Below are 27,094 nucleotides of genomic sequence, written 5' to 3' on the forward strand. Positions count from 1 at the left end.
AACTTCTCCTGCTTTTTTAATGCCTCCTCCAGAGACTTCAGCTTGGAGTCTTCCCTCTTACTGCTCCCGGTCTATGGATCACAGGAGTGCAGTTTGTTTCGCACTTCTGTGACCCATTTTCAGCACAGAGTCGGTCCAGGTTTGGGCATCATCACTACCATGGAGTTGGGATCTGCCCACAGCGAGCCACGGAGAGCCTGAGCCAGCCGCTCCCACCCCCTCCACAGCCCAGTGCTCTAGTGAGGGAGGAGGGAACAGAGCAGAGAGTTGTGAGAACCGAGCGATCGGCGGTGTTTGATTGCTAAGTTCTCAGTGTTAGAGGTGCCAGGGGACAGATGCAGCAGCTGACCGATGCTGCATCAACCTAGGTAAGTATGAATAAATAAAAAAAAACATGCATCTCTTTTAAGTCTCTTTTAAGTCTTTAACTCTGTGGTCCAGAAGGCAGGCTCTGTGAAATGTGTGAAACAGCAGTGCCTACTCACAGAGCTTAGTGAATGCATGCCACAGAATTCAAGGAAGTAAATGTAAGGGATCTTCCCAAAGTAAGATTACAGAGTCGAGACCGTTCAGATTATATGGAAATTAATATATGATTTTACATTTTAACCATAGATATGCTTTTTAGGTGTCAAAATGTGCTCACATGCCCCAATCACCTTGCATGCTATAATATATAATATGATGTTTGGATTTGCCTCCATAATACTGTCTAGTAGGAATAGCTGTTTTGCAGATACCACTGTATTTATTTTATCCCTAACATCAAACAAAGTCAAGCATGATGTTGAAAAAACAGGGGCATTTACAGGCCACTCCCTGTATGACAGAAAGGGTTAAAGCTGCCACCAAGCTTGCCCCCAGGAGGTGATTAAGGGTGCACTTTATGGCTAAGTTGTGATATAAGAAATGAAAAGCCTTTTCCATAAATACTTCCCATGGTACCATTTAGTCAGCGTCTTTCTCCTCCCAAGAAAAAAATGATCTACTACAAAATAGTGAACTGTATACACTATATATTGGCACAAAGATGGCCATTCTCCCCGTAGTAACCAGGGGCTCTAAATAAATGATTTCAACAATGTTTTATTAAAGGAGGACAAGAACCCTCAAGCTGCATTAATCGGTGAGAAGTCGAGTGGCACTTTTGTCATGGAAATGTTAAGTATATAATAGTTGAGGCAAACAATGTGTGGGCCACTTCATTCTTTCAGCCGTGCTGACACCTCTCAGTGAGGAGCTGCAGGGAAGGATGTGGGAAAGGACTGCTCTCTGCTGAAGCTCATAGTTTATATTGAAGAATGCTTTTTTCAAAATGCTCTTTTGCAGAGTTACACAAGAGAAACAGGTTGTTTCCCCTGTTACGTTGTGTTCTTGAAGGAGTGTTTTACTTAGATTAAAAAAGTCATATCATAAAAATACAACTTTCTGAAAGGCTTAAAAATTGGATCTGCCATACCGTTGGTTCAAATTACGCTCACAGCTTTTTTTTTTTTTTTTTCAGTTTAAAGGATAAGTGCACATTCCTTTTGCCCCCTTTCTCTGATCAAGCAGTATTGCACTGTCCCCCTTCCCAGATGCATACTTATCTTGGTTTAGCAAACCGTGGGCCCCAGCTTTGGTTAACATCCCGGCTCGAACATCTTCTTAGGACAGTCTCCCAAGAGTCTCCAACTTTGAGAAGTCTGTGGGGAGCTTCTTTGCAGGTACAGCCAGGTCACAGAAGGTCTAAAGACTAAAAGCCCTGTCAAATTTTTACTGTTTTCTGTGTCCGCTGGGAGTTTACCATTCTATTTGTCCTGGTCACCATTGTCCATGTGATGAAAGCAATAAAAAAATCACAGTGTTTAAAGCTGTCACTAGACTAGGAAGTGAGGAGAAGACTTCCAATGAAAGCACTTGTTGCAGTGGAAGACCGATGTAGCACCCTAAAAGGTAGGTGCTAGGTAAATTATAAGGGAGGCCTTGCCTGCTTAACAGCAGGGCCTGATTGTTCAGTGAGGTTGTCATGTTTCCCAGGTATGACTGTTGAGACTGGGGAGTCTCCCCACTGTAACCCAATGAGGGCTCTCATTGGGCAGTGGAGGAAACCCAATGTTACACCAGGGCTTGTATCTATCGTAGGGGGGCAGATTATGCTGCACAGCATTCTGGGAGAGGGTATAAGTCTGAGCACATCTTTGGGAGCAGGGTCTTTGGCGACATCTGGAGGGAGGAGGGGAGGAAAGAGAATAGCCGCGATCCCCGGCTGACGTGCGCAGAAGTGGAAGCAGCAGCAGACATCAGCCCGGGAGGAGAGAAGAGGACCTCCGGCGGGGCTGAATGAAAAACGGACATCAATGCATCTCTATGGAAAAATGGATGTAAATGGATGATCATCCAATTACATTCATTTACATTCGGTTTTTTGGAACTGATCAAAGTCCTACTTTCTGTTAAAAAAATGGATTGGAAAAAAACCAGATGTTTTGCATGAAAAAATGGCGCCGGGACTCAAGTGGTTAGGGACGCAAGTGGTTAGGGACTGTAGCTGGCAGATGTAAAAAACGGAACACAAATGGATGACAAAGTGATGTAAACTTCATCTGTTTTTTCTTAGAAAAAACATGACTGAACTGATGAAACAAACTGATACCAATTAATGATACCTATTTTTAGTGTTTTGGGCACGTTCACACCATTCATGCATGAAAACTGATGGAAAAAACAACACAGATTTCTCTTGCAGAGACATCAGTTTGATGTGCGTTTTAGTGACTATTTACATCCTGTTCACATATGTGCAGGCAAGCCGTGAGATTTGAAAAATAATCCTGTTAAATTTCAGTTCTGTTCAGGTACAATTTCTAATCCTTTGCACTACAATTCACATCAGAATCGCACCTCAATCGCTAAACTAAATCACACTGGACCGGGCTTTGAAATCGCATGCAAACTGACCCGCAGATATGTGAATCGAGTCTAAAGGTATCGGTTTTAGTATCAGAGCGTTTGCACAAGTGCAAATGCTTAGTTTTGGCACTGATACCAGTATCGGTATCGGTGTAACGCTACTTACACATTACACTCACACAGACCTTGCTCTTATTATACCAGTGATTTCTCCTATACCATATGCCACCTTCTATAGAGAATCCCGTATGGGTAGCTTGACACTGCTACAGGGACTGCCATGGATTTATTCGGTAAAGCAGGGATATTAAGGGGAAATTGGGTTGGAACCCAATTTTGCTGCAGTCCATCCAAAAACTGCCTGTTAAAAAGCTTTTACTGCTTTTAAGAAACAGTACTAATACTGGGGGCATGCTTGGGTCACACATTCTTTTCAAAGATATTTTTTGAACTGTAATAAAAATTCTAGTTCAGTCCAGGTTGTGAAATATTTGCCCTGCAGTTTTCTTTACTATTACTATAAAAATTTGATTATTGTTCCACATTCTTTTACATTTTTCCTCCAGTTCTGAGCTGAAGGTCACAATGTACATGCATCTACTTCACCGCATATGTTTTAGGGTAGGGAGATCAAACAACAGCTAGTTAGAACCGTTCGATAACCAATGGGGTTACCAGGATTCAAACCCCAAGTAATCAAAACAGAAAAATATTTAAAGAGGCAGGAAACATTAAATTTTTTTTCCAAGCAAATATCCTAGGAATTGAATACATTTTTACAATTTAAAGTTTTTGACATTGGGGATATTTCAATTAATTTCCTGTCCTGTAGGCCCAACAGTAAGATAACTATCCAGATATCCAACAGAAAGGAGATAGATACCCTCTTAAGCCCCGTACACACGTAGCGATTGTCGGCCGTATATATTCGGCCGACGACGGATCGGCCAATTGTAGGCTTGTTAGTATGATGCTTCCGACAGCGCATTTTCGGCCGAACATAATCTGTCGTGCAGGCATTAAAATTTTTGTTGCCCAACACCAGAACGGCCGATTGTTCGCCAGTCAGTACAGATTTCGGCCGACTGACAGCCGATTAGCAAGACTGGACATGCTCAGAAAAGAAAAAAGACAAGGAAAGTTAACCATCACATGACATCACTTCTGCAGTCGGCTGTTGTTGGCCGACAAAATTCGTGTGCAGTCTTTTGCAGTTTTCAACAGACACGACAGCCCTGGACAAAAGACGGCCGATCGTTCGGCCGACGATCAGTACGTGTGTACGGGGCTTTAGGCAGCCCATAGTTGCTTCATTTTTTATCATTCAACCGGGTTGAACAAAAAAAAGAAATGACTCAATTCAACCCATTACACATTCGAAGTGGATGGGGGAATCCTCCTGCTGAGCCTTTGTATTCTGACAGTGGGGAAAATTCCCCACTGTCTGAATACACGGCTGCGGCGCTGATCAAGCAGAAATTTTCCAACAGGGCGGTTGTACAGATTTGATCAGTAGGCCCACTTCTGTACAAACACCCTGCCCATCCATGAATTGAAATTTGGCCAGTCCCTGCTGAACCGGCCAAATTTCAATCCATGTGTGGCTGACATTAGACTTTAGTTTTCATAGGAACAAGCATACAGTTTATGAGAAAAATGCAATCAGCTAATGATCTATTATTACGTACCCTCCAGTATTACATTTGGAAACATTGTTTTTTTTAGAATACTACAACCATGAGTGTGAAATAAACAATATATTTATTTTTCAGGAAAAAACAGGGAAAAGTTTATGTAAATGCACAGCAAAATATGTAAATCACTAACAATTAAAGACCCCCTTTATTCTGTGCTTGTCCACAAAGTTTTAGACATAGCAAGTAGTTTCATCTATTACTTTTATTGGGCCAGTGATTATACAACCATTATATAAATAAGAGCTGATAATAATCTCCTTTATGGGGTTGATTTACTAAAGGAAAATAGGCAGTTCCCTTTGCAAAGGAATTTTTCTTTAGCTTAGTAAATGAAATCATGTGCAGGCACAATACTTACTGTCTTTTTTAATTTCCTTGTACATGATTGGTATTCTTTTTAAAATTAATTTTCACTTCATTCACCAAGCTATGGGAAAATTCCCCTGCGAAATAAAAAGGGAACTGCCTATTAGCCTTTAGTAAATCTACCCTATAGAGCAGATTATTTGCCTTTAGTAAATCAACTTCTTTGGGTTTATTGAAATGTAAAGATGTAACAATAGGCACATTGGATGTGCTATGGTTTTGGTCTAGTTAGAAACTAGAAGGAGAATATAGTTAGTTGCTAACCACAGTGCACTTTATTTAACCTTCCTAGCGATATTCCCGAGTGTGGCTCGGGGTTAAATTTCAGTGCCAAAAGCGGTAACCCCGAGCCACACTCGGGGTACCGCCAGAAGCATCGCTGGATCCTGGTAGAGGGGTTACTTACCTTGTCACCGGGATCCAGAGATGTATGCGGGCGGTGTGCGGCGGTGGATCTTCCTCCTTATGCTCTGTGCCCCGGCTTCCGTCTCCTGCGACGTGACGCTCGCAGGGGGGTGGAACCGGCGGCAAATTCAAAAGTAAAACACACCAAACACACTGATATATTGCAAATAAAAATAAATTCACATTAGATTGCCCCCCAGTGCCCTTTCCTGCAGTTTTACTAGTTGTAATATATAGATATAGATATATATATATATATATATATGTATATATACATATGCATACAGTATATATATATATATATATATGTATACGTATATATATATATATATATATATATATACAGTATATATATATATATATATATATATATATATATACAGTATATATATATATATATATATATATATACATACATACATACTTTAACCTTTTTATAGTCATTTATTATATTATAATTTATGATTTTGTGTTTCAAACTTTATCATACCCGAGATGCTATAAAGAAGAACGCACAGTAAAAAAAAAAAAATCATATGTAAATAGTTGGTTTGGGCCGCTCATTCTTAAGAGTTACATGCAAAATAATGGTACCGCTTTCAGCACCTAAATTCGGAAAGAATCATACCGCCAGGGAGGTTAAAACCAAGTTTGTATTAGAGTTGTAGTGCAAAATGTGTTACTTATGTTTTTTCCTTTCTAACATTATTTCCCACACTTGCCCCAAGCAAGTGTCACTGCAGAATTTCCTTCCTTGTCATTTGGAAAAGTGACCAACTTTGTGAATAGGGTAGAGTAATGGGTAAAGGGGGACAGTTATGCTTGCTTGATTAGTAAATAATAGTTTCCTGGTTCATAAAATATTTTAAGAGATATAGAAATCCTGCTCCGTTACAGCAACTTTGGCCGAGCTAAAGATATGAAGTCAGTGTTGGTGTGGCACCTTGCTTAAAGAGAAAGTAAAGCCAGTGATTTTGTTTTTTGTTTTTTTTGTTAGCTGAAAAGTAAAGGCATAATGTGCTAGTATGCATTGCATATGGGACATTTACCTCCAAACGAAGCCCTCGCTTGCGCGCGGGAGCCACTGGTCACAGCACAGGGCTCTGAAGAAATGGCACTAGCAGGTCTTACCTTCAGAGCCCCTGCGCAGATGACGTCATCGGTGCAGTATACAGTAAATATCTCCTAAATGGTGCAAGTTTAGGATATATTTACAGTACCTATAGGTAAGCCTTATTATAGGCATACCTATAGGTACAAGTTAGAGAGGGGGGTTTACAACCACTTTAAGTGTACCAGTGTTCCCTTTGTACTGAAAGAGAATCCATACGTACCTAATTTATACTGTATGTGAACTGATAATTCTGTTGCAGCATGAATATAGGCAGCATCATTAACTTATGGTAGTGCAAGAGAGATTGGAGGGACTGGAGCCATTTTATAGATTTATTCCTAGATTGAGTTAATATTTGTATAATCAAATACTGCAGGAGCCCCTATGCTCAAGGCTGAAAGCGCATTCCCTACATGCTCCCAACATGGTAGCCGGCAAAGATTTGTAAGCTCCCGATGCATACTTGCGATTGGAAGCTTTCCGATCATGTGACCATTGTGACAGTCAACAGCAGTCACATGACCCGAATGCCCGCCTCCTGGCTTGTAGAACTCTTAAAGGGCCGAGAGGCAGTTGGTGCAAAGGGGTTAAGCTGGCCATAAACACATAGAAAACTGAACAAAAGATCTTGTCGATAGACAGATCGTTTGTTATTCACATCATTGTCATCACATTATCATTTATGCTGTATAGCTATGCGTAAACTGTCGGCGCTATATAAATCCTGTATAATAATAATATTCATGGATTTTCATGCCGCAACCGAAAGTGCCTGTTTGGATTTTTTTTTTTTTTTTAAGCAAACAAGTTTCTAATTATTGATGGGGGAATCATACGAAAAATAACCCCATAAAAATGGAATGCGTGAGTTAGGAAAGTATGACTTGGAAGGAAAAGAGCATTCGCTGTAAAGAAAGTTCTTTCATACGTAACATAAAGCATGCAAGAATAGCAGGCAATAAGAACAAAATATGTGTCTGCATGCAGAGGGGGATACAAAAAATGTGCTTGCATTATAATGAAAATGGTTTGACATCTTATGTACTAATGCACTCCCAGCAACAAGAAACATCAAGTGGGCTAACGGAAGACTTGTACATGAAGTGCCATAGTGTCAGCAACCAAAGTGGCACACTCTGAGGTAAGAAAAGAATAATGTTTTTGCCCAGGTGCTTTTATTTAAATAGACAAAGGGAGTGTACAGTAGGGGGATAGATGAGGTCAAAATACATTGCTTCATTTCCGCAGATGAAGAAAAAAGCAATTGTTTTAGCAGGGCAAATTTCGAAACAATGATGGCACAATCGCATGAAAATACAAAAACATTTTCATTTTTTCTTCAACAGAACGTTCGTTCTTCTACTAATCTATGGTCTACTTTAACCACTTCCCGCAAACTCACGTAGATCTACATAATCTGCAAGAAGTGGTTGTACCAAGGTGATGCCTTCAGCTAGAAGCATCATCACAGTGCCATTTTTTAGAGCCGGCAGTCGGCTTTCAGGTGGTAATGGCTGATGCAGCTTGGGAGCCGCTCGGTCGTTACCCCAGCGAGCGGGGGTCATTGCCCCCCTCCTCCCGTCGCCTTCCACGGCTCTTCTGCCCGGGTCTCCTCCGCCGGCTGGTTGGAGTCCCAAACGAAGCAGGATTAGGCTTCAATTGGGTCTCCGATGATGTAACCCGGAAGCGGCGCTCATGATGTCACGTCTGAGTTACTCGGCGGCTAAAGGTGCCAAATTTAACAAAAGTGACAGTATTCAAAAATGCTGTTTTTTTTGAGCATTTTGAATATATTGAAGTGCAGCGAAGGGGTCTGGGGTCTTTTAGACCCCCGATCCCTCCATAAAGAATACCTGTCACTGCCTATTGCTGTCACAAGGGATGTTTACATTGCTTGTGACAGCAATAAAAGTGATCAGATTTTTATTTTTTTTAAAAACCTGTGCTAAAATTCAAAAATTAAATAAAATAAATAGGAAAAAAAAAAAAGTAAAGCGCCTCCGTCGCCCTGAGCTCGCGCACAAAAGAAAACGTATACGGAAGTGAAATGAAAGCATATGAAAACGCTGTTCAAACCACACATGTGAGGTAATGCCACGATCACCAGAGTGAGAGCAATAATTTAAAAAAAGAGCTACTCTGTAACTCTAAACTGGTAACTGTTATAAATGTTTAAAGCTTTTCCTATGGAGATTTTTATTGACCGTAGTTTGTCGCCATTCCGCAGGTGTGCACAATTTTAAACCGTAAAATGTTAGGTATCTATTTACTCAGTGTGACATCATCTTTCACAATATACAAATAAAATTGGCTAACTTTATGTTTAGTTTTTTTTTAAATGCAGTGAAATGTATTTTTTCCAGAAACATGGCGTTTGAAAGACCGCTGCGCAAAGACAAAAAATAATGCAACAACCGCCATTTTATTCTCCAGAGTCTTTGCTAAAAAAATATATATAATGTTGGGGTTTCTAAGTAATTTTCTAGCAAAAAATACAGATTTTACCTTGTAAACAACATGTGTCAGAAATGGGCTTGGTCCAGAAGTGGTTAAAGTTACGGGTACATGTAAAATTTTTCTGTAAAAGTCAGTATTGGCTCTGCCTCTAGATCTTGTCTGTTGGTCCTGTTATGTGATAGGTGTACTTTGGCTGATCTATAGGAAGATTTGGGAGCAGGTCCAAGCTTGACTTTCACTAGAACATTTGGGGGTTGATTTACTAAGACTGGAGAGTGTAGAATCTGGTGCAGTTGTGCATGGTAGCCAATCAGCTTCCAACTTCAGCTTTTTCAATTAACCGGTTCCGGACCGCCCACCGCATATATACTGTGGCAGGCTGACCCTTCTGCGTGAACCGACGTAGGCCTATGTCGGTCGTGTGCCTGCAGCTAGGGGGCGAGCGTGCGCCACCGGCACGCTCCCGCCCCCATTCAGCAGCGGGGACTCCAATGCATGGGGCAGACGGCTCCAATTGCCACCTGACACCCGCGATCGTTCCCCGCTGAGAGAGAAGGATGGTCAGCTGTTGTAAAAGCACAGCTGACCGTTCTTCTCTCTGGAATAATCACAGAGCGCCTGTGATCCTTCTATATAGGCTCACAGGTCTCTATGGTCATTTCACAAGCCCTGCCCCCATACAGTTAGAATCACTCCCCTAGGCTTATATTTAACCCCTTGATCACCCACAGTGTTAACCCTTTCCCTGCCAGTGTCATTATTACAGTAACAGTGCAAATTTTTAGCTCTGATTACTGTAGTAATGTCACTGGTCCCCCCAAAAGTGCCAAAAATGTCAGTTAGGGGTCAGATCTGTCTGCCGCAACGTCACAGTCCCTCTAAAAATCGCAGATCGCCGCCATAGTAAAAAAAAATAAAAAATAAAAATGACATAAATCTTTCCCGTAGATAGTAGATGCGATAACTTTTGCGCAAACCAATCAAAATACGCTTATTGCTATATTGTTTAACCAAAAATATGTAGCAGAAAACAAATTGGCCTAAAATGTTAAAAAAATTTGATTTTTACATTTGTTTTTTGGGAATGTTATATAGCAGAAAGTGGAAAATATTTTTTTTTTTTTTTTTAGAATTGTCGCTCTTTTTTTGTTCATAGCGCAAAAAATAAAAATCGCACAGGTGATCAAATACCACCAAAAGAAAGCTCTATTTGCGGGGAAAAAGGATATCAATTTTATTTGGGTACAGCATCGCACCAACGCACAATTGTCCGCTAAAATAACGCAGTGGCGAATCGCTAAATATGGCCTGGTCATTAATGGGGAAAAACTTCCAGTCCAGAAGTGGTTAAGCTCAGTGCTGTATTTTGGCCTAGGCCGACAAGGCCCAGGCCTAGGGCAGCACTTTGCAGGGGGGCAGCAAAAACAGCTGCCCCCCCTCCACCTGAGACTCTATTGGCCACTGGTTGCTAGAGCCACCTCTCTCATCCCCCTCCTCTCCTTCTCACCCCTCCTCTTCTCTCTCTCTCACCCCTCTTCTCTCTCTCTCACCCCTCTTCTCTCTCTCTCACCCCCCCTCTCTCTCTCATCCTCCCTCTCTCTCTCATCCCTCCTCTCTCTCTCACCCCTCCTCTCTCTCTCATCCCCCCTCTCTCTCTCATCCCCCTCTCTCTCTCTCTCTCTCTCTCTCTCACCCCTCCCTCCCTCCCTCCCTCACCCACCCCCCCCCTCTCTCCCTCTTCCACCCCCTCTCTCTCTCTCTCTCATCCCCCCTCTCTCCCTCCCTCCCTCACCCACCCCCCTCTCTCTCCCTCACCCACCCCCTCTCTCTCTCATCACCCCTCTCTCCCTCCCTCACCCACCCCCCTCTCTCTCCTTCCCTCCCTCCCTCACCCACCCCCCTCTCTCTCCCACCACTCTCGTGAGATCTCAGGGGTTCATGCTGGGAATTGTAGTCCTTAGAATTTGGAGGGAGTCACATCCGTTAAAAAGGAAGGAGTGGGGCAAATTTACATAGGAGGGGGGCACCCAATTTTAGTCTTGCCTAGGGCAGCACAAAACCAAAATACACCCCTGGTTAAGCTTTGAAAAAAAAAAAAAAAGGAAACTGATTGGCTATCATGCACAGTTTCAGCAGATTTTGCACTCTCCAATGTTAGTAAATTAACCCCTTGGTTTGTCTATAGCTTCATCTACCTAAATGTCTACTGTTTTTTTTTTACAAATGTACTGTTTGTCTATGCATTAGGTCATTTCATGCTTAGCCCAAGTTTGTAACAAGTTTACATTACAGTGGCTGAAATTTGTATACTGGAGAACATTCTTTTTTGTTGCTTTATATACTGAGGGTAACCTGTAGTTTAGATTTTCAAGGGTTCAAAGTAAAATAAGCACATCAGAAATTTTCAAAACACAACTAGTTTTAAAACAGTGGCTCAACATGACCTCAACCTAATCCATACAAGGAAAGTTTATTGTTATCTGCAACCATCCTATTGGTGAGAACAAAAGTAAAACCGCATAATGTTTAAATTACACTCTCCTCATTCTCTTGCTAATTATTTCATAGTGTGCACAGTGAATGTGAGGAGCCTGTCTGTAAAACACATCACTTTAAGAGGATCCAGCCCCGTCTATTAATAATTGCATTGCTGCCCTATTATTGTCTAAGAATAATGAGGGAATTAAAGTCCTGGCCCCCAACCTGAAGTTATCCTGAAATGTTTTCAATTAACTCTTGGCACTGACAGGAAAGCATCAGACCTTTCCCATGCTGAAATATGGAAAGTCTGCAGGGAACATCTCAGCAGGAGAGGAATTTCATTAAAACCAGCACATCATAATTCAACGACTTCTGCTCTCACTTCAAGCAGCTCTATTGATAAGGACTCCAAAGCGATTTTATGGATTTGGAAAGAGAAATGATTTCATAGGATCCTTCCAGGCAGTTTGTTTTGGCATTCGGTCTCTACTATCTGGCCTAATGAAAGAAAAAAGAGGTAGAGAAATAATGAAACTGACACTTTAGGTCAAATTTTCCACATGGAAATATTTTGAAGGAATGAGAGGCATCAGAGAAGGGTGCAATTTATGCTAATGCAAAATCCCCTGGTGAATTTTTGTTTTATTTTCAGTTTTTCTTTGTCAATGTTTTGCCCCAAGTGACAGTCCATATACAAACACACCAAGACTTGATGATAAAGGTATGTTTACATAAAAAAAAATAGTTTTTAAATAAAATAATGAAATATTGGATTTTCTTTTTTGGCATGGACAATGGAGGTAGCCATATGCAGAGATCATATGCAATGATGGTAGGGTGGGCCCAACCTTTTTGTTGGAACAAAGTCTTGGTAATGTTCTCCTTTCTTAGAATAGTACCCTTGTTAGATGGGGTTATCCCAGTAACATCTTAATGTATATACATATATATATATATATATATATATATATATACATACATACAGTATTAGTGAGTATACCCCTCACAGTTTTGTAAATATTTTATTATATCTTTTCATGTGACAACACCGAAGAAATTACACTTTTCTACATTGTAAAGTAATTTGTGTACGGCTTGTATAACAGTGTAAATTTGTTGTCCCCTCAAAATAACTCAACACACAGCCATTACCGTCTAAACTGCTGGCAATAAAAGTGAGTACACACCTAAGTGAAAATGTCCAATTTGGGCCCAATTAGCCATTTTGCTCCCCGGTGTCATGTGACTCGTTAGTGTTACAAAGTCTCAGGTGTGAATTGGGAGCAGGTGTGTTAAATTTGGTGTTATCGCTCTCACTCTCTCATACTGGTCACTGGAAGTTCAACATGGCACCTCATGGCAAAGAACTCTCTGAGGATCTGAAAAAAAGAATTGTTACTCTACATAAAGAAGACCTGGCTATAAGAAGATTGCCAAGACCCTGAAACTGAGCTGCCGACCTGCCGCACGGTGGCCAAGACCATACAGCGGTTTAAAAGGACAGTAGTAAAAAAGTATATATACACTTTAGGACCAGGCCGTTCTGACAGTTTTTGTTTACATGTAAAAATCTGAATTTTTTGTTAAAAAATTATTTAGAACTCCCAAACATTATTTATTTTTTTAAACACAGAGGCTCTAGATAGCTTGCTGAAAAAAACAATATCAAGATAATGCTTGTCATTCCTGATCATCTCAATGTAACAACCCAAAGTCCAGCGATGTACGACACTGGTTATCAAGTAGCAGTATATATATATATATATATATATATATATATATATATATACACACGCACTATATTACCAAAAGTATTGGGACGCCTGTCTTTACACACACATGAACTTTAATGGCATCCCAGTCTTTGTCCATAGGGTTCAATATTGAGTTGGCCCACCCTTTGCACCATTAACAGCTTCAACTCTTCTGGGAAGGCTGTCCACAAGATTTAGGAGTGTGTCTAGGGGAATTTCTGGCCATCCTTCCAGAAGCACATTTGTGAGGTCAGGCATTAATGTAGATGATAAGTCTCCGCTCCAATTCATCCCAAAGGTGCTCTATCGGGTTGCGGTCAGGACTTTGTGCACTGATCCAAATAATTTGGTAGAGGGGGAATTATGTTGTAGGGTTGTTTTTCAGGGATTGGGCTTTGCCCCTTAGTTCCAGTGAAGGGAACTCTTAAGGCCTCAGCATACCAAGACATTTTGGACAATTTCACGCTCCCAACTTTGTGGGAGCAGTTTGGGGATGGCCCCTTCTTGTTCCATCATGACTGCGCACCAGTGCACAAGGCAAGGTCCATAAAGACATAGATAAGAGAGTTTGAGGTGGAGGAACTTGACTGGCCTGCACAGAGTCCTGACCTCAACCCAGGGCCGGTGCTAGACTATTTTACGCCCTAGGCAAGACCAGCTACTTGCGCCCCCCCCTCCCCCAAAAAAATAAAATAAAAAGGGAAGGAGTTAAAAACGCCTCTATGTCATACCCAGTGACCCTGATCTGATGGCTCCTCTATGTTATGCTGTAATACACAGTGACCCCCACATTCCTCCATGTCACAACTGGGGACCCTAATGTCCCTCTATGCCACACCAAGGGACCCCGATGATCCTCCATGTCACACCAGGGGCACCTGATGTTCTTCCATGTCATACCCAGAGACCCTGATGTTTTTCCATGTCACACCTGGGAACCCTGATGTTCCTCCATGTCACACCTGGGGACCTCAATCCCCCATGGCACACCCAATTCCTCATGGCACACCTGGTGACCCTGAAACCCTGTTACACCCGGGGACCCCTATCCCCCATGGCACACCTGGTGACCCTGATTCCCTTTCACACCAGGGAACCTCCATGTCACACCCAGGGACCCTGATCCCCTGTTCTGGGGACACTCACTGGGCAGTATGAAGAGAGTGGCCTGCACTCTGCCCTCCTTCACCGTGATCCTGCTGATTCCTTCTCCTAGGATGCTCCTCTTCTGGACCACAGTGCTCACCACAGCTCCAACCGGCTCCTGGTGAAGGGAGAAGCAGCAGTCAGAGAACTCCGCACGTCCCTAATCCCCAACCTCCTCAGACCATTCCGGTGCCTCGTCGTTTCTGCTCCAGTAAAGGTGCCGTCCTCCAGTGCCAAGCTTGGGTTTAGGTTCAGCTCTCCTCCGCTCCCTGCTTAATACCGACCCAGGGAAATGAACAGCTGCCCACCAGCTCAGTGCAGAGAGTCACTTCCTGCCCAGGGTTTACACCACTCAGCTCCAGCCAAAGAGGATCATCATGCAGGCAGCACTCCTGTGGGCTCCCTTCCTGCCTCTTGCGCCCCCCCCCAACAGTGGTGGAAAGACAGGGCCTGGTAGTTCAGCCACTGCCCCAGACACCTGGCATCTTCCTCTGTCCATTCTTCCTCCCCCACTGCCGCCCCCTCCCCTCAGCTCACAAGGATCATTCATGATGGACATAGAGTGCCGACTCATGGCTGCGCCCCTAGGTTGCAATGCGCCCTAGGCGGCTGCCTAGTTTGCCTAGTGGAAGCACCGGCCCTGCCTCAACCAGACAGAACACCTTTGGGATGAATTAGAGGGACGACTGCAAGCCAGGCCTTCTTTTCCATATCGGTGCCTGATCTCAGGAATGCGCTTCTTGAAAAATGATCAAACATTCCCATAGACACACTTCTAAACCTTGGGGACAGCCTTTCCAGAAGAGTTGAAGTTGGTATAGCTGCAAAGGGTGGGCCAACCCAATATTGAACTCTACGGACTAAGACTGGGATGCCATTAAAGTTCATGTGTGCGTGTGAAGGCAGGCGTCCCAATACTTTTGGTAATTCAGTGTGTGTATGTAGCTATATATATCTTTTTTTTTAGGACTAAAAAGTGCAAAAATATTTAGTTTTTATTTCTAGTTAGCTCATACCCCTTCTTCTAGTGAAATTGGCTCATATGGAGATTCAGTTAGAGAAAGACAGACGCTCAGAGAAAAGCTATAGCTGTACTTCCTCTTTTGAATAACCAGAATGAACTGCAAAACCAGTGTCATGTGTGCCCCCAGTATTACAGAAACCCCCATTGCTAGGCCATTAATTTTAACAGAAATCTTTCTGCAAGATTATATGTGCATTTAACATATTTAATACATGTTACCTGTGACAGCCTCCTTTATGTAGACATCTGTATGCCCTGATGGGGCTGCCATCTTGAATATAACATCAGCAGCCACAGCAGATTCAGAACTGTCAATCAAGTGACACTCTATACTATTCTCCTTCCCTCCTACCCTGGCAGCTACATAAAAGGATATGTAGGGAGATGCGGGAAGGTATGGAGGAGCTGCTTGCACAAACAGTAATTGGACACTTCTGGAAGAAGAGAAGGCTATGGCATGCAAGGAGGAAGGGGGCTGTGCTCTTAAAAGACTAGTCAATCTTTCTAGCAGGGTCAAAGGCCATTGTAAAGGAATAAAAATGATATTTAGGGAGAGGAAAAACACTGCAAGTAAACTTGTAAAAAAAACAAAACAAAAGAAAAAAAACATTTTTGTACTTTTGCCTTTATTTATTTTTTTTGTACTCACCGACAGCATTCCATAGTTGGCCACTTAGGGCTGAGCACCGCCTAATAGGGAGGTCACAATCTCCCTCATATCTGGAAGTCCCGCTCTGTTATTATATCAAAGTAATGACTTCCACACAATGGGGAGATGCTTTGGGGGAGTGCAGATGGATGAGTATATCATACCAGGGCTGGGCAATCAGGAAACAGCCAAACGACAATGGGGTTGATTTACTAAAATTGGAGAGTGCAAAAACTGGTGCAGCTCTGCTGGTAGCCAATCAGCTTCTAACTTCAGCTTGTTCAATTAAACTTTGACAAAAAAAAAAAAAACCTGGAAGCTGATTGGTTTCTATGCAGAGCTGCACCAGATTTTGCACTCTCTAGTTTTATTAAATTAGCCTCATTGTCTTTTTCACATTGTTTCATACTTATGGCATGCTACGTATAGCATGTATCTTCTCTAGCACATAAATGTCAAAGCAGAACTGTAAAAATGGCTAAATGGCTGGAGGATATGTTTGGTACTACTGTGACCTCTCAGTGCATATTCTTTGATATGTAAATAGTTTGCCACCTTAAGAATAACAATCTAAGAAGTGCTCCTGGGCAAGAAAGAGGCATTTACACCAGAATACTTGCATTATCACATGTTATGTTAATGTACGCTGACATGCTCATTGAAGGCATTGCTTTGCGTTTTTAAAAGACTCCTTTCAATTTGACTCAATTTTCAAACTGCAGGTCATCAAGTCAATGATGCAAAAAGAGGGTAGAATGTGTTGAACTATCATTTAAAGTGCATGTAAAAGCCTTATGTTTCAAAATGGGTCAAAGAAGAAATAATGAAACAAATGACATATAAAGTGTCAAGATATATAAACATATACCATATTTCCCATAAGGCCTTTTGCACACTGCAGCTTAAAAAAGCTCAGTACAGCTCCTTTTTTTTTTTTTAAATTAAAATAAAGCCCATTCATTGTAATGTGCCTATGCACACAGGCGTGTCAATGAGCGCCGTGCATTCTTCAGTAAGGAAAAAATAGAAAAATCTGCATTTTTGGACAGTCATTTACGGCTAATAAGTGCAAATACAGGCCATTGCGCACAAATGAACACACACAAATATACTGTTGATCTAAAAAAAAGATGTGAATTTGCGCGAACGCATATGCGCGAAAATGTGCGCATTTCAATAAGACAAATTTACAGCTGAAAAAGGAGTTGCTCAAACAGGAGTATCGTGTGTAAGAGGCCTAATGCATACACTACTTAATAGTTCATATAAATAAATTAACATTAATAATTACACCTTTATAATCCATGTGCTCTTTTTTAAAGCAAAAAAGGGGGGGAAAAGGTAAGAAAAAAGTCCCAATCTGAATATTGAGGATTGTATAAGAAAATCACAGTGCTTCACTTTGGCACCTCCTAAAATCTTTGTGCTTCTGGTGATCACCCAACAGTGCTCCACCCAAAACAGATATTTCAGCCTCTTACCAGCTATAGAGACCTCATTACAGGATATGACTGTGCTTTAGGCAGACCATACATGGTTCGAATCCCGACCAGTTTAGCAAAGTTTGCATGAAAGAAGGAAGAGGGACACTCAATGCGCAATGTCTAAAATCCCGCTTTAAGGTCATATCCTTCCGGAGGTTGTAGTGGTGATGTCAGCACACCCGCGGGGGGCGCCTGACGATTCTATGTATATGATGCCTGTTTACCTTTTGTGCTTGTGAGTAAATGTCTTTTTTTTTTTATAAAGTGGGATTTTAGACATTATGCAATGGGTGTCCCTCTTTCTCTTTTCATGTAAACCTTGCTCCATATGTTGTAAGTATATTAGGAAAATCAGAACTAAAAATATATACTGCTATCTGAGACTTTGAGTGGTGTTTGGATGGGAGCCGTGTTGCTTTATCCCAAGTGAGCGGTGTTTCCACTATGGCACAGTCAGGTCCTGTAATAAGGTCTCTATATCTGGTAAGAGGCTGAAATATCTGTTTTGGGTGGAGCACTGTTGGGTGATCATCAGAAGCACAAGAATTTTAGGAGGCGCCAGAGTGAAGCACTGAGATTCTCTTATATAATCATCACTATTCAGATTGGGTCTTTTTTTTTACTTTTTTCCCCTTCCATTTTTTTTTTGAAAATTGTATTTTTTGAGTTTTATAACAACATACAAAACAGAGCAATTGGGCATACCCCGGCTCGACAACACAGAACAACGAAAAAGAGAAACAAAAATAACAAAAAGAAATTTCCCCTTCCATTTGCTTCAAAAATGAACACATGGGCTCAATTTGTGATCATTACTGTTAATTTATTTATATGAACTATTAAGAATTGTATGAAATATAGGGAATATGATAAATGTTTGTATATTTTGACACTTTATATATATATATATATATATATATATATATATAAATATCTCTCTCTCTCTCTCTCTCTCTCTCTCTCTCTCTATATATATATATATATATATATATATATATATATATAGATATATAGATATATAGATATATATCTATAGATATAGATATATATTGTATTTTTTTTTGATTATTTATTCTTTGATCCATTTTGAAAATATAAGGGCACTAATATGCACTTTAAATGCTGCGCAACACACTCTACCCCCTTTTTACATCAGTGTTGTATTGTTGTGTGCAGTACAGAGAGTGCAGCTGTCTGAATCATTAAGAATTTGTATATTCTGAGGGAGATTCACACTAAGCACAGAATATTCTTTTATACTTTCTGTAAGTCAAAGATGCAGCCTGCAGGACTTTGTCTTAAAGCACTGCAAATCAATGCACATTCAATTAGAAATACTTACCCTGGTAAATGCAGCAAAATGCATGACGATACGTGTGGTATGAACAGGCCCTAAAGCCACTCCTCCCTTTTGCCTAAAGTATTAAGAAACCCAATCACTCATAAACACCTTAAAGAGGAAGTAAACACCGCACAAAAAAAATGAGAAAAAAAAAAACCTCACTTACCTTAGAACGCCCGCACAGCAACAGGACGGCCGACATGTTCGGCCATCCTGCTTCCTGGTTTGTGTCCTCTGGCCATCTGATTGGTTGGAGGCGCGATTACATCACTCCCGCGCATGCGCGCGGGAGCCGCCGTTCACAGCACAGGGCTCTAGAGGAACGGCACAGCTTACCTATAGGTACAACTTCCAAGAGAGGGTTTACAACCTCTTTAAAGCGGAACCTCACTCTCTCAGTTAACCTCCCTGGTGGTATTCCTGAGTGTGGCTCGGTGTGGAATTTCAGTACCATTAGCGGTAACCTCGAGCCACATTTGGGGGACCGCCAGGGAGAAATCGCTGGATCCTGGAAGAGGTTACTTACCTTTTCCCCAGGATCCCGCAATGTATTCTGGCAGTGTACGGTGGCCGGATCTTCCGCCTGATGCTGTGTGCCCCGGCTTCCGTTCCCTGCTAGCTTCGCTCCACAGGGGGGTGGAACCAGTGGCAAATTCAAAAAGTAAAACACACAAACACACTGATATATTGTAATCCTATTGGATTACATTACTAAATAAAATACATTTACCTTAGTTTGCCCCCCCAGTGCCCTTGCCTGCAGTTTTACTGTACTTTATATATATATTGAGCATCTGTGGGGCATCCTCAAACGGAAGGTGGAGGAGCGCAAGTTCTCTAACTTCCCCATCTCTGTGATGTTGTCATGGAGGAGTGGAGGAGGACTCCAATGGCAACCTGTGAAGCTCTGGTGAACTCCATGGCCAGGAGGGTTAAGGCAGTTCTGGAAAATAATGGTGGCCAAACAAAATATTGACACTCTGGGCCCGATTTTGACATTTTAACTTAGGGGTGTAATCACTTTTGTTGCCAGCGGTTTATACATTAATGGCTGTGTGTTGAGTTATTTTGAGGGGACAGCAAATTTACACTGTTATACAAGCTGTGCACTCACTACTTTACATTGTAGCAAAGTGTCATTTCTTCAGTGTTGTCACATGAAAAGATATATATATATATATATATATATATATATATATATATATATATATATATATATACACTTTAACTTATTTATAGTTATTTATTATATTATAATTTATGATTTTGTGTTTCAAACTTTATCATACCCGAGATGTTATAAAGAAGAACGCACAGTAAAAAAAATCATATGTAACTAGTTGGTTCGGGCTGCTCGTCCTTAACCACTTAAGCCCCGGAAGATTTTACCCCCTTCCTGACCAGGGCCTATTTTGTGATTCAGCACTGCGTGACTTTAACAGGCAATTGCGTGGTCGTGCGACGCTGTACCCAAATGAAACAGAGCTTTCTTTTGGTGGTATTTGATCACCTGTGCCAATTTTTTGATCACGCGCTATAAACAAAAAAAGAGCGAAAATTTTGCAAAAATAACAATATTTTTCAAATTTTTTTATATGAAATTCCCGAAAAAAAAATGTAAAAATCAAAATTTTTTAAAATTTTAGGCCAATTTGTTTTCTGCTACATATGTTTGGTAAAAAATAAGCATATTTTGATTGGTTTTTTTTTTTTTAACGAGTAATGGCGGCGATCTGCAATTTTTTTTTTTTGCGGGACTGCGACATTGCGGCGGACAGATCGGACCCTTGACTGACATGTTTGACACTTTTGGAGGTACCAGTGACATTACTACAGAAATCAGTGCTATACATATGCACTGTTACTGTAAAAATGACACTGGCAGGGAAGGGGTTAACTTTATTGGAGAAGGAGGGGTTAAGTGTTTCCCTAGGGGCGTGCTTCTAACTGTGATTGGATGTGGCTTTTCTTGTAACAGCAGAGATCTACGGTCCTACATAGCAGGACCGTATGATCTCTGCTGTTACACAGGGGAGAATGACAGGCGGCTGTGTTTACATTAGCCGCCTGCCTTTCTCCCGGTGTAAGCGACGATCGCGACTGAGCGGCGGACATCGGGTCCGCCGCTCACACGCGCGGGGGGGGGGGTCCGTGAGCGAGCGGGAGCGCGCCTCCGGCGGCGCGCTTGCTTGCTCCCTAGAGCCTCACAGGCTAGCGACGTAGTACTACGTCACTTTGCCTGTGAGGGGCTGGCGTAGATAGTCGTTAGGCAGTCGGCAAGTGGTTAAGAATTACATGCAAAATAATGGTACCGCTTTCAGCACCTAAAATCTGAAATAATCATACCACCAGGGAGGTTAACATTCACTATTTTTAATCCTTATGTTGCTTGCATTAGTAAATAGACAGGAAAGTATATAATAATTAACTTGTCTATTAAGGTGCCATGGCGGCTTATTCCAAATAATTGGGCTTCCTAACACAAATGTTTGTTGAAGGGCACTGCATTGTCTTGTGAATGGGCCCTAGGACCTGTCCCTCATGGATTGCTTTAGTTTTATAAGATCAGGACCTTTTCCTGAGCGATCAAAAATAAAAACATATATATACTTTTCCCCCCCTTTCTTTCTTTCATTCTTGAAAATCGTTTTTGCCATGGTTTATCTGTTATTTAGTATTAAAGATGCAAGAAGAAACTGAAGGAAAAAAATCAGAACATCTGGTAGAATTGTTATATCATTTCCATACTTATTCCTTTCCCCTCATTATTTCCTTGCAGCATATGTTTTATATTATTAGGATAACAGGGAAAAGGCAATTGGCTTTCATTCAAGGTATGCGTTATTCGTATAAATGGAATTCGCACAATAGAATGAATCACAGTCGTTTTTTTCATTTGCAGATGGAAGCAATACAATAGGATCTCAGGGGTCATTACAGAACAGTCTACAGTCCTGGCTGTCACTATGGAAAAAATGAGAAGTTGAATAAATGCATGCAAAAAAAACCCCTTAATCTTAAAGTTGCCTTTGCTATTAATCTTTCAGAATTTAATTTACTAAAGTTGGCTTTGCACCGCTAGTAAGGGTGAGCACTGATCACCCGCCAGCATCATTCGTTCTGCTTCCTCTTTGCCCAGGGTGTCATGGACACAAAACCTACGGGTATATCATCATGACAGCCTGGACTCACTGTAAAACTGCACCTAAAGAGGAACTGCACCCCCAGGTAACATTTTTTACCCAGGTATGACAGCTGACTTCTGAGTTTAGACCTGGACCCAGTTAGGAACACACGCTCAACTCGACCCATGATACTGATGGCACAGAGCACCTCCTAAACACTGTCACTCACATCACTTCCCCTACAAAGCAGTGCTGGAGTCTGGAGTGGCGGATGACCTGGCACCCGGTCATGTCGGGGTGGTAAGAGAGTCATTAGTCCTGTGAAAACTCTAACCACAGTGCCTTACACGGGGCTTCTTCTCATCACTCCTGCAGGCAAGGGGAGCAAAGTGAACATTAGGGTGGTCTAAGGGTTTATTCTGACATGCACAGCAGCCTTTGCTGCCCCTCTGAAAATCAATCTGCAGTGTATGAGGTGTGGCTCCCACACACCTTAACCACTTAAGCCCCAGAAGATTTTACCCCCTTCCTGACCAGGGCCTATTTTGCGATTCGGCACTGCGTGACTTTAACGTACAATTGCGCGGTCGTGCGACGCTGTACCTAAACAAATTTGACGTCCTTTTTTCCCACAAACAGAGCTTTCTTTTGGTGGTATTTGATCACCTGTGCGATTTTTTGATCATTCGCTATAAACAAAAAAAGAGCGACAATTTTGCAAAAATAACAATATTTTTCACATTTTTTTATATGAAATTCCCCCCCCCAAAAAAAGTAAAAATCTAAATTTTTTAACATTTTAGGCCAATTTGTTTTATGCTACCTATGTTTGGAAAAAAAAATTGCAAAAAGCGTATTTTGATTGGTCTGCGCAAAAGTTATTGCGTTTACTAACTAAGGGAAAGATTTTTGTCATTTTTGTTGTTTTTTTTTTTTAACGAGTAATGGCGGCGATCTGCGATTTTTTTTGCGGGACTGCGACATTGCGGCGGACAGATCGTACCCCTGACTGACATTTTTGACACTTTTGGGGGTACCAGTGACATTACTACAGTAATCAGTGCTATACATATGCACTGTTACTGTAAAAATGACACTGGCAGTGAAGGGGTTAACTTTTTTTCAGAGGGAGGGGTTAAGTGTGTCCCTAGGGGCGTGATTCTAACTGTGATTGGCTGTGGCTTGATGTGTAAGAACAGAGATCAACGGTCCTACATAGCAGAACCGTTTGATCTCCATTCTTACACAGGGAAGAATGACAGGCGGCTTTGTTTACATTAGCCGCCTGCCTTTCTCCCGGTGTAACGGACGATCGCGAGTGACCGGTGGACATCAGGTCCGCCGGGCACACGCGCGGGGGGGTCCGTGACCGAGCGGGAGCGCGCCTTCGGGGGCGCGCGCTCGCTCCCTAGACCCTCACAGGCTAGCGATGTAGTCCTACGTCGCTTTGCCTGTGAGGGGCTGACCGCCACAGTAAATAGTCGTGCGGCGGTCGGCAAGCGGTTAATGGCAATCAAAGTTTCCAGAGCTCCCCTTTGGGGCGCCTAAAGCCCCACTCGCAAGGGAGTTTTTATAATACACAAAGCTTTATCAAACTAAATATCATACACTTAGGGATTAAATATGTTACACCCATATTTAGAGAGTAACATGGGGCCCGTGCGGGAGGGGATCTTCTCCTTCACAGCCGCTGTCCATTGGCACTTTCTCCAGCACTCTAACTGAAAGTCTGTACCTCAGTATGGACACAGAGCTGGAGGAAAAGTATGCAGGAGCCTGGCATTGCACCCACCATCCACTGATCTCAGTTGAAATGCTTTGTTGTGGACTGATTTGCAAAAAATAATAATTTTTAACTGCAGATATACAGTATGTGTATTTATTATTTTTTTGTAAAAGGTAGACTTAGCCTTTAACCACTTGCCTATTGGGCACTTAAACCCCCCTCCTGCCCAGGCCAATTTTCAACTTTCAGCGCTGTTGCACTTTGAATCACAATTGCGCGGTCATGCAACACTGTACCCAACTGAAATTTTTTTAATTTTCTTTCAAACAAATAGAGCTTTATTTTAGTGGTATTTAGTCACCACTGGGTTTTTTTTTTTAATTTTTTGCTGAACAAACAAAAAAGACCACACATTTTGAAAAAAAAACTGTTTTTATAGTTTGTTATAAAATTTTTCAAACAGGTAATTTTTCTCCTTCATTGATGTGCGCTGATGAGGCGGCACTGAAGGGCCCTGATGGGCACTGTTAGGCTGCACTGGTGGGCACTGATAGGCTGCACTGATGGGCACTGTTAGGCTGCACTGGTGGGCACTTCTAGGTGACACCGATAAAGTGGTACTTATAAGGCAGCACTGATAGGTGGCACTGATGGGTGGCACCAATGGGCACTGATGGACAGCACTGAAGGGCATTGGTAGGTGGTGCTGAAGAGTACTAATGGGTGGCACTCATGGGCACTAATAGGTGGCACCGATGGGTGGCACTGATGGGCAATGATAGGCACTGGTAGGTGACACTTATGATGGGGCGCTGATTGGCACTGATAGGTGGCACTGGTGAGCACTGGTCAGCACTGATAGGTAGCACTGGTAGGTGTTGCCGGTGGGCACTGGTAGGTGGCACTAGTGAGCATTAGCAGATGGCATTGGTGGTCACCGTTAGGTGGCGCTGGTGGGCACTGGTAGGTGACATTGGTGGGTGGCACTGGTGGGCACTGGTAGGTGGCACTGAGGGCACAAAATCCTTTCCTCTTTGGGACCGATGTCCCTCTGACAGCAGTCGGCAATCGTTTTTGTTTTTCCTCCTCACATTGACAGTGTGAAGAGAAAAAAAAACAGCTGATCGCTGGCTGCTGTTTACTTTACATGATCAGCTGTCATTGGCTGACAGCTAATCATGTGGTAAGGGGGCGGGATCACCCCGATCTGTGATCAGGTGGACTCGCCAATCACAGAGCGAGCCGGGCATGCTCTGCAGTGAGCGCGCAGGCTGCTCTTTGCCGAGAGGACATCAATGTATGCCCTCCCGGGAATCTAGGTCTTCCCTGTAGCCATCATTCGGCTATAGCACGAGCGTCATCTAGTTAAATTAATGAATTGAAAACCACGTAGAAAGTCCCAGCTCTACATTTGGGACATAGATATGCTGTAATAATTATATTGTTGTATTGACCAAATTGCTACATTTCATCCATATTCTTGTGCTAATTAATCATGATAAACCTGGTCCTTTCATTAGCTTATAGTTAGTGAAGCATATGATGGAGACAGCCGTTAATAGCATGTGCTTCCTGACATAGGTCATTTGAGGGGCCACAGGTCACTAGAGAGACGCACAAATCTGATACTTTGCTTGAAGAAATCAATCCAGATTCACTTCACATTAGTTGTTATGGTTTGTGACTTCTTTACACGTGACTGACAGAACAAAATAGCTGCTCTTTTCTCCTTCCCCGATGCTCAACATGACCCTGCAAGTTTTAGCCCATTAAAATAAAAGCTCATAAAAATAATTAATATTATTTTCTTCCATCGCTGCGTTCCCAAGACGACATTGCATCAGCATGACATTTACAGTGGAAGATTTTACCCCTGGAATTACTGTGGATTTAGCCATAAGGAAGTTCAAATACAAATAACTCTGAAATGGAACCTGCCACTTTGATTTCATCACACCCAAACCTTGTTGAGATCAAACCTTCAAAAAAAAAAAAAATGAAAAGATTTCTAATCCAGTTAGAGCAGCTGGGTCCCGGAGTCTTGAGAGAAAGTTAGGATTAGGACTCCTCAAAGAGCTCCCTCGGATAGTACTTCTTATGCAGCTTTAAAAGTAAATTGTTGGAGAATGTTAGCATGAATGATTCCACTCTGGGAACATGGAGACTACTTTAGCACAACAGGGGAAGAAGCTAAGAATATGCTTGCATGTTATCATTAGACGGGGAGCTGTTGTGTTTCAAGTGCAAAAGGCTTAGGAGGGCCAGATTTGTTGCTGCAGTTAACAACATTGTGATAAACAGGGGTTGATTTACTAAAGGCTGTGCATTTTGCAAGGACATTTGCTCCAGAGCTGTGTAAATTAGGAGAAGCTTCACTTTGCAAAGAATGCCCAAAGACATGCAATGAAAATGAAAACAATTTTTTTGCTTGCACTTGATTGGATGATGGAAGTCAGCAGAGCTTCCCCTCCTTGAATGAACTCCGGAGCAAATGCCCTTGCAATCTATTTGCATTTAGTAAATCAACACCATTGTGTAGAACTAAAGTATAACTAAAGCCAAAACAATTATATATATATATTTTTTTTCTGATAGGGTGGAGATGGATTAGAACAATCCCTCCATCCCTCCATCACCTCCTGCCTTCATCCTCTCCTGTCTCTATCACCTCCTGCCTCCATCACCCCCTGTCTCCATCCCTCCATCACCTCCTGTCTCCATCCCTCCATCACCTCCTGCCCCCATCACCTCCTGCCTCCATCACGTCCTGTCTCCATCCCTCCATCACCTCCTGCCCCCATCACCTCCTGCCTCCATCACGTCCTGTCTCCATCCCTCCATCACCTCCTGCCTCCATCCGTCTAGTCTCTATGACCTCATGTCTCCATCACCTCCTGCCTCTATCCCTCCATCCCTTTATCACCTCTAATTTCCATCCTTCCATCACCCCTTGCCTCCATCCCTCCATCACCTTCTGCCTCCATCCCTCCTGTCTCCATCCCTCCATCACCTCCTGCCTCCATCCCTCCTGTCTCCATCACCTCCTGCTTCCAATCTCCATCCCCTCCTGTCTCCATCTCTCCCTCACCTCTAGTCTCCATCTCTCCATCACCCCTTGCCTCCATCTCTCCATCACCCCTTGCCTCCATCTCTCCATCACCTCTAGTCTCCATCTCTTCATCACTCCTTGCCTTCATCCCTCCATCACCTCCTGCCTCCATTCCTCCATTCCCTCCTGCCTCCATCCCCTCCTGTCTTTATCACCTCATGCCTCCAGTCTCCACCCCCCCCCTGTCTCCATCTCTCCATCACCTCCTGTCTCCATCCCTCCATCATCTCCTGCCTCCACCCCAATAGTCTCCACCCCCTCCTGTCTCCATCTCTCCATCACCTCCTTCCTCCAGTCTCTATCCCCTCCTGTCTCCATCTCTC

This window comes from Pelophylax lessonae, assembly GCF_965119305.1.
Source record: "Pelophylax lessonae genome assembly, chromosome: 1".
NCBI classification, from domain to species: Eukaryota; Metazoa; Chordata; class Amphibia; order Anura; family Ranidae; genus Pelophylax; species Pelophylax lessonae.